Below are 9,794 nucleotides of genomic sequence, written 5' to 3'. Positions count from 1 at the left end.
GCCATTCTGCCTGATTGTAGCATAGAAACCTTGCTTGCATGTCCAGCATGCTGGCCTGCCCTACAGATTTCAGACTCGCCTGCCTCCACAGATGTGTGAAGCAAGTCCTTAAAAAGAATGTGTATATATATGTGTGTGTGTGTGATATATATATATATATCACACACACACACACACACACACACACACACACACACACACACACACTCACATGCCCCTCCTTTGGGTTCTGTTTCTCTAGGGAACCCTCACTAAATCACTTTCAAAGACTAATAGGGACATACCAAAAGGACAAGGAGCCAGCTAGAAGGGACTCCTGCTGGCCAGATTTGAGATAATATAATATGAGCATCAAAAAGAATAAGGACTGAATTGATTGGAAACATCGAATAAATAGAAATCCATGAGTCCATAGCAAGTTTAAAAAGAAAGAGAGAGAAAGAAAGAGGGGAAATCCGTCTTGTTTGCCCCCATCGATGACTATTCTATCAATTCCGTATTCTGGAAATAAAGAGAAGGAATTAAGCATTTATACTATCTTTTTAGCAAGAATGCTTTTTAGAAAGATTGACAGAATTAGAAAATAACCACTTGGCAAACCCCAGTGAAATAACTGATTTGGAAATCGATCATCCAGGGATGGTTAAGCCACTAGTTAGAGCTTGCTGGGGGTCAGGATACTTGCGTGGTGCCAAATGACCATCCCGCAGCTCATCTGCTAATTGCAAGATGAAAATAAACCTTGACGACGGAAGGAGCAGGTTGTCACCAACTCTGCCAAGTGATCACCCCGAATCTCATGAACAACGGGACCAGCTGACATTAGGCACCTCCTGTTGTAAAGCAGTGTGAAGTGTGTCTGCTGAAAAGGATCCAGAGCTGACTTCCAGTTTATGATAAGTCCAGGGGAACAAGTTAAACCAAAGGCCAAGGAAACAACATTCAGAATATGGAACGTTCTTTAAGAAAACTGACCTGGTTTCCTCAAACAGGTAATATTATATCGTCTCAAAAGCTGGTGGGGGCTGTTCAAAACAGCCTAAAATATCCTAGCAACAAATCCAATGTGTGAACCTTAACTGAATCCTGTTTTTAACACCGTTAAAAACACCAGTGTGACAACTGGTAAAGTTAAATTAAATTTAATGTGGATTAGATATTAGATAATAGATATATTATTGTTAAATTTCTAAGGCGTGATAATGGCAGTGTGTTTATGTAGAAATTCTTATTCTTAGGAGTTGCACACTGAAATATTTATTTATGTATTTATTTATTTATTTTGAGACGGAGTCTCCCTTTGTTGCCCTGGCTGGAGTGCAATGGTGCAATCTTGGCTCACTACAACCTCCACCACCCAGCTTCAAGTGATTCTCCTGCCTCAGCCTCCTCTGTAGCTGAGATTACAGGCGCACACCACCATATCCAGCTAATTTTTGTATTTTTTAGCAGAGACGGGGTTTTGCCATGTTGGCCAGGCTGGATTTGATCTCCTGACCTCAGGTGATCCACCGGCCTTGGCCTCCCAAAGTGCTGGGATTACAGGCATGAGCCACTATACCCAGCCCACACTGAAATCTTTAGGAGTAAAGTGTCACCTGCAATGAACTTTCAAATGGTTCGTATATATATTTATAATAAATATATAATTTTTCACCACAGATATGTGTGACAAAGTGGTCACAACTGTTGCACGGAGATCATGGGTATATGAGTGTTTGTTGTGCTATTTTTTCCATTTATTTATGTTTGAAATTTTCCATTAGGAAAAGTTGGAAAACAATCGGTAAAACCCATAAAATAAAATTAACAACATAAATTGAATGTGATGAAGGATATTGCTTTATTATCCTCTTTGCAGGGGTATAGGCTGTTGCTCTGTTTTAATTTACAGGTTTAGCTGGCATGCCCATAGAACTTGGTGTCAGGAGAAGACTCAATTCTCCAACTACTTTACCCAAACTATTGTGAAGCTTTTTTTTATGGGGCATTATGAAGTTGTTTGGCCTTCTCTTGACTTGATGCCAACTTTGACATTATGAAATCTGCCCTGTTCTCTTACATTTACCTGGAGACACAGAATTCTACTCGGTGCCAGTATGATCTTAAACAGAAACTGAAATTCCACGCAGATGTGGCCAACAGGACCTCGCTGTCACGTGGTCAGGCAGGTAATCCAGGGCGCCTGCACGGGTTGCCTGCTTTGCCTCCACTCTGGCAGCAGGGTGGTCAGAGTGCTGTGTCTGCTTTAATACTCATTTCCCCAAATCTCCTTGTTGCTAAGCATGGTGCGTGACCCAGTTCTGGCCAACAGGATGAAGGCAAAAGTCACTCACTGGGCGGGGCTTCTGGATGTCTGTACAAGGGACACCCTTGGGGGGCTGTCGCTTCAGCTCTTTACTTTTTGCCCCTCCCCTCCTCCCTAATTAATGCAGGAGGCACAGCAGCTCTCCTGCAGCTGTGAGGACAAATCTCTCACAAACTATTCTCAGAGAGACTGAGTTGGAAAACGGAAGGAACCTCTGTCCTTGATGACACCCCTGCACAATTGCATCTGCCCAAGGCTACCTTTCTGCAGACTTATTATTATATGGGAAAAATAAACTCTTGAGTGTTTAATCCAGTGTTCATTGACTTAACCTACAAAAAAGATCTTCTCAAATGATTCATTCAGAAAATACTGATGTTAAATGTTTAGATGATTATATATGGCATGAATATGGATGCAAAAATTCTTAACAAAAATATTAGCAAATAGAATTCAGCAATATATACAAAGGTTATACATGATGACCAAGAGGGATTTATTCCAGCGAGGCTGGTTTAATATTCAATCATATGATCCTATCGACTGATCTAGAAAAAGCATTCAGCAAAATTCAACACTAGTTTATGATGAAAACGCTCAGAAAACTAGGAATTTAGGAGAACTTCCTCAACTTGATAAAGAACATCTACAAGGAACCTACAGCTAATATACTTGGTGAAAGACTGGTGCTTTCTCCTTAACATTGGGAACCAGGCAAGGATGCCCACTCTTACAGTGCTATTCAACATAGTACTGGAAGCTCTAGCCAGGGCAGTAAGTCAAGAAAAGGAAATTAAAGGCATACAGATAAGAAAGGTAAAAATAAAACTATCCCCATCTGTAAATGACTTGATCATCTAATAACCAATTCTAATGAAAGTAGTCAAAAAAGATCTAAATAAATGGAAGATATATAGTATTCATAGGTTGGAAGATTCAACACTGAAAAGATGTCAGTTCTCCCCAGACTGATAAACAATGCAATTCCTGTAAAAATCCCAGCCAGAAATTTTGTAAATATAGCCAAAAATTTTGTAAATATATACAAATTTTATATTTGTAAATATAAAATTTAGGATTATCCTAAAATTTATATGGAAAGGCATAGGGCCTGGAAAAGTTATTCCATTCAACCAACCCAAACTATTCTGACACCAGTGAGGTGTACTGCAGGACAATTCTGGCAGAAGCTATCCAGAGTTAGCACAGATCTCACAAATTAAAGGGCATGGACGTCAACAAGGACTGCTTTCTTCCAGACACCAGCCACAGTGGGGTTCCCAGGACACCTGCACTTCTGACCAACTGGCTACAAACCTGGGGGGTTCCCATGACCTCCTCAGGTTCAAGAATTCACTAAAATGACACTCAGAACTCAGGAAACCACTATATTTATGATTACTGTTTTTTAAATAAGGGATACAAATCAGGAAAAGCCGTATGAAGAGACACATGCGGAAAGGCCTGGGAGGTCCTGGATGTGGATCTTCTGTGCTGTCTCCCTGTGGAATCAAGATGCATCACCATCCTGGTACGCCAGTGTGTTAAATAATCTGGAGGCTCCACTGAGCTTCAGTGTCCAGACTTTTTTTGGAAGTTTCATCACACAGGCATGACTAATTGAATATGGATCATCTGATTGAATGCACTCTCCAGCCCCCTCCTTTCTGTGGAGGTTGGGCTGGCTCAAAGTCTGGACCCTCTAACCACATGGTTGGCCTTTCTGGTGACCAGCCCCATCCTGAGTCATTTCATCTCTCATCATAAACCCAGGTGGGATCCAAGGCGCTCGTAAATAACAGACATTCCCGTTCCTTGGAAAATTCTGAGTAGTTAGTCTCCTTCCCAGGAACCAGGGACAAAAGCCAATCAAATTCTTTATTATACAATAGCTAGAGCAACTTCAAAAAGGAAGAATAAATTGGGGAAAACCTCTCTACCTGCTTTCATATAGGTACAGTAATTAACTCTACATGGGATCAGCAAAGGAACAGACACACAGACAAACGAACAAAATAGAGAACCACTCCCAAAAAAGAGAATCCAGAAATAGCCCCTCAGAAGTGTTGCCAATTGATTTTTGACAAAGGTGCAAAGGTTATCAATGGAAGGATGATAGTCATTTCAATGACTGGTGCTGGAGCAATTAGGTACTGAGAGGCAAAAAAATAGACCTTGCCCTAAACTTCACATCTGTTGCAAAAGCTGACTCAAAATGGATCACAGATTAAACGTAAGTTATAAAACTAGAAATCTTTTAGAAGGCAATATATGGGAAAATCTTTTGGACCTAAGGCTTGGTGAAGAGTTCTTAAATATGACATCAAAAGTACAATCCTTGAAAGAAAAAAAATGGATCAATTGAATTTCATCAAAATTAAAAAATTTTGCTCTTCAAAAGACCCTCTTAGATGGATAAAAAGACAAGCTACGGACTGTGAGAAAATATTTGCAAACCACATTTCCTACAAAGGACTATTATCTGGAATACATAAAGAGCTCTCAAAACTTAACAATGAAAAAAAGAAGCAATCCAATTAGAAATTAGGCAGAAGCCATAAAGAGACATTTCACTGAAGAGGAGATACAGATGGCAAACAAGCACATAAAAAGATGTTCAGCATCACTAGCCATTAGGAAAATGCAAATTAAGACCATGATGAGATATCACTATATGCTTATTAGAACAGCTAAAATGGAAAACAGTGACAACACCAAATGCTGGTGAGGATACAGAGAAACTAGATCTCCCATACTTTGCTGGTGGGAATGGAGAATGGTACAGCCAGTCTGGAAAAGAGTTTGACAATTTCTTAGAAAACTAAACATATACTTGTGATACGATCTGGCAATTGTACTCTTGGGTGTTTATCTAGAGAAATGAAAACTATGTTTACACAAAGGTGTGTACACCATTGTTCAAAGTAGTTTTACTTGCAATAGTCAAAAATTGTGATCAATGTACATGTTTCCCAATAGGTGAATGGTTAAACTGTGATCCATTCACCTACACCATGGAATACTACTCAGCAATGCTGAAGAATGAACTACTAATAGATGCAACAGCTTGGAGCTTGGATGGCTCTAAAGGTGTGGTTTTCAGTGAAACCACATACTTTATGATTCCATTATACAACTTTTTTTTTTTTTTAAGACAAGGTCTTGCCCTGTTGCCCAGGCTGAAGTGCAGTGGCATGATCATGGCTTACTGTAACTTTGAACTCCTGGGCTCAAGGGATCCTCCAACCTCAGCTTCCCGAGTATCTGAGACTATAGGTGCATGCCACCATACTTGGCTAATTTTTAATTTTTTTTGTAGAGGTGAGGGTCTCACTATGTTGCTCAGGCTGGTCTCGAACTCCTGGGCTCAAGTGATTCTCCTGCCATGGCTTCCCAAAGTATTGGGATTACAGGTACGAGCCACTGCTCTTGGCCATACAACTTTTTTTTTTTTTTTTTGAGACAGAATCTTGCTGTGTTGCCCAGGCTGGAATGCAGTGGTGCCATCTTGGCTCACTGAAACCTCTGCCTCCCAGGTTCAAGCAATCCTCCTGCTTCAGCCTCCCGAGTAGCTGGGATTACAGGCACGCCCCACCATGCCCGGCTAATTTTTGTATTTTTAGTACAGATGGGGTTTCACCATGTTGGCAAGGCTGGTCTAGAACTCCTGACCTCAGGCGATCTGCCCACCTTAGCCTCCCAAAGTGCTGGGATCGCAGGTGTGAGCCACCATGCCCAGCCCATATACCATTCTTGAAATGACAAAATCTTAGAAATGGAAAACAGGTGAGTGGTTGCCAGGTGAAGGGTGGTAGGGGCGGATGTGACTGAGGGGTAGCACCAGTCACCTAGCGGGGTGGTATTTCCATTGTGGCAGTGGTTACTATTGTGGCAGGCCAGGTCTCACTAATGCAGGCCTCCGTAACAACTGTTTCAGTACTGAGTGGTTAAGTTAAATATTAAAAGCCAGTGCCCTTATGAAAAGGCTGGAATGTAACAAAGAGCCCACCAAGAGTTTTGCCTAGGTCTTTCCTGGGCCTTAACACATGACAACGTAATGAAGGAATTCTTAACAGAATCCATTTAGGATTAAATACGTTTTATCGTGGGTCTGAAGAAACTCCCCAGGCCTCCACAAACAAGCTTATTGAGAGTCTGAAGGAACACCCCAAACCTCCATGATTCAGCAGGAGACAAGATAAGGGTAATCACCCCAGCACCTGGACCCATTTAGATTAAGTAAATTTATTGAGGCTCCAGAGGAAGGTCTTCAGGACTCAGACCTTAGTTATAGATTAAAAGAAGTTAATCACTTACGTCTTTAGGTGAATGTACACTTACACATAGACATATAGCTTAGAAGGTAGGCTGGGCACAGTGGCTCACACCTGTAATGCCAGCACTTTGGGAGGCCGAGGTGGGTCGATCATCTGAGGTCAGGAGTTCAAGACCAACCTGGCCAACATGGTGAAACCCTGTCTGTACTAAAAGTACAAAATTAGCCAGGTGTGGTGATGGATGCCTGTAATCCTAGCTACTCAGGAGGCTAAGGCAGGAGAATCGCTTGAACCTGGGAGGCAGAGGTTGCAGTGAGCTGAGATCGTGCCACTGCACTCTAGCCCAGATGACAAGAGAGACTCTATCTCAAAAAAAAAAAAAAAAAAAAAAAGAAGGTATATAAGTTCTGGAAAACTTTGTAATTTTGAGTTGGTCTGGTGATAATTTCCAGACCTTCTCCCTGTAACTGGTTGCAGAAATAAAAACGTTCTTCCCACTTTGGGAGGCTGAGGCAGGTGGATCACGAGGTCATGAGATTGAGACCATGCTAGCGAACACGGTGAAACCCCATCTCTACTAAAAATACAAAAAAATTAGCCAGGCATGGTGACGGGTGCCTGTAGTCCCAGCTACTCGGGAGGCTGGGGCAGGAGAATGGCATGAACCCGGGGGCAGCGCTTGCAGTGAGCGGAGATTGCGCCACTGCACTCCAGCCTGGGAGACAGAGCGAGACTCCATCTCAAAAAACAAAACAAAACAAAACGAAACAAAAAAAACCAACTTTCTTCCTCCCCAGTTCATCTGCATCTCATTATTGGGCCACAAGACATAGCAGCCCAACCCTCACTTTGGTCTGGGAAATGATCTACACATTTGATAAAATGACAAAGACCTATACACACATATTGTACCAATGTCAAATCCCTAGGTTTTATATGATACTGTAGTTATGCAAGGCATCACCATTGGGGGACCCTGGGTGAATGGTACACGGGATCTCTCTATATTATCTTGCAATTTTCTGTGAATTTGTCATTATTTCAAAATAAAAAGTAAAAAAATATAATGCAAAATAAAGGCTTCTTGGCTGGGCACGGTGGCTCACACCTGTAATCCCAGCACTTTGGGAAGCTGAGGCGGGTGGATCACCTGACATCAGGAGTTCCAGACCAGCCTGGCCAACATGGTGAAACCCGGTCTCACCCTGTTTCACAAAAGGTGAAACCTTTTGTATTTTGTAAAAATACAAAAATTAGTTGGGCGTGGTGGTACAGCACCTGTAGTCCCAGCTACTCGGGAGGCTGAGGCAGAAGAATCACTTGAACCTGGGAGGCGGAGGTTGCAGTGAGCCTAGATCGTGCCACTGCACTCCAGCCTGGGCAACAGAGCAAGACTCCATCTCAAAAAATAAATAAATGAAATAAAGACTTCTTCAGAAAAAAAAAGATAACAGAGCATATGGGCCTTTCTGTGCATCTCCGTCCGCCTCCAAGGCCCGCTGTCTGGTTGCTGTTGAGGGTGCACTGGGGAAATGAGCAGCACCCTCCCCAGAGAAGGGCTTCATCCAGTCGGAGAAGGTGCAAGGAGAACAACCTTCCTTCCCCCCTCCCTCCAGCTCTTCTCCTCTGCTTCTCCCAGGATGCACATTTGAGTGCACACGCGCCAGATGGAGATCAGTGATAAATAAGGCGGCACCTCCTTGTTGGGAGAGACAGGGGCTAATAGGGTGGAACAAGTGCTGTGAGACCTAATGACAATCGTGCTGGCCCAGCTGGTGAAACTGAAAGGCCTCCAGGATGGTAAGGATCTTGAACTGGGTCTAGAAAGATGAGTGGGAACCAGTGAGGCAAAGTGCAGCTTGTGCTGAGGCCTGCAGGTGAGGGTTGGCAGGCAGGGCTGGGGCTGGCTTGAAGCTGAATGTGCAGGGAGAGGGAGGGGCAGAAATAGGAGGGAGCTGGGCCGAGGATGGGGCTGGGGGTGGGCGTGTGGGAGGAAGGGCTCTGTACTAATCTAAGATATTAGGAATTTATCTTAAAATCTCCTTGGGGAGGCAGTGAGGGGCAGGAGAGTTGGATGGTCAGATGGACATTTTAGAAAAATCTCCTCTGAGCAGAGGAGAGGGTGGGTTGGAAGGGGAAGGCCAGGGTCCAAGCAAGAGAGCAACGCAGGCAAGAAGTGGGGAGGCCTAAAGGAGGGCAGGCTACGGGCATAAGCACAGCTCAGGAAGATAGCCTTGGAGGGAGGTGTAGACACATGCAGCTCTAATGGGGAGTGCATTACAGAGCACCATGGGAGCTAAGTGCCCCAGCCAGGCCTCCTCCAAGAATCCTGGAACCCAGCTCCCTCCAGGCTGCCAAAATGACCCCACCTGGACCCTGGGGCAGGGTGGGCCTAGGCCTGAGCTGCCTCATAACTCTCCAAGATGCGCCGCCAAGAGCAGGCTCACTGCTTGGGAATGCCTTAGTTCCTGCAGATGGCCTGCATGAGGGCCAGCCTTTTAGAATGGTAAGTCACAGTGTTGGCTGCAGGGACCGCCCCACCCCGAGGCAGATTCAGCTGCAGTGAGTGAGGCCCCGGAGAGGTCTCACTCGAGGCAGTTGCTTTCCTCTAAAGATGCTAAGTTTGTGGGCCAATTTTAGATGTCTACCCTTGCTCAGGGTGCTCTCCTACTTGTAGGAATTTTGGCAACAGGCAGCACTTTATTCTGTTAATGATGATCATCTGTCTCCTTCCAGACTGTGGGCTGTATGTGGGCAGGGACTTAATGGATTCTCTTCTGTGCATGTCCCCAGTGTCCAGGCTTGCTCAGGGCTCAGTGAATGCTGACTGGGGAGATTTTACTGCCTAGGAGGCAGAATTCACATCAAACAGCTGTTTTTGCATCTAGAAGCAGCCTGCACTAGGTCCTAACTAGACTGCAAAAAACACCTTCATCTTTGAGTTTACAGTGGGGTTTGCATAAATGATCATATGTAAATATAGCTATACACAGAATAGTATTTGGAATGCTAGCCAACAAGTGGTCTCCCCTCCACGTTTCCTGTTACCTCTACCCTCCTTGTTCAAGCCAATGAGCTCTCTGCCTTCATGGCCTCCACGAATGGATCAAAATCCATTGGCTTTTGACTTCTAAAAGCCCGGCCCGGTTTATAAACCAGCAGACTGGGGGCAATGCCGGATGAGCTATCCCAGAGGAAGGTTTCCTCCT

The sequence above is a fragment of the Pan troglodytes genome, chromosome 13, assembly GCF_028858775.2.
Source record: "Pan troglodytes isolate AG18354 chromosome 13, NHGRI_mPanTro3-v2.0_pri, whole genome shotgun sequence".
NCBI classification, from domain to species: Eukaryota; Metazoa; Chordata; class Mammalia; order Primates; family Hominidae; genus Pan; species Pan troglodytes.
This window is presented reverse-complemented; position numbering follows the sequence as displayed.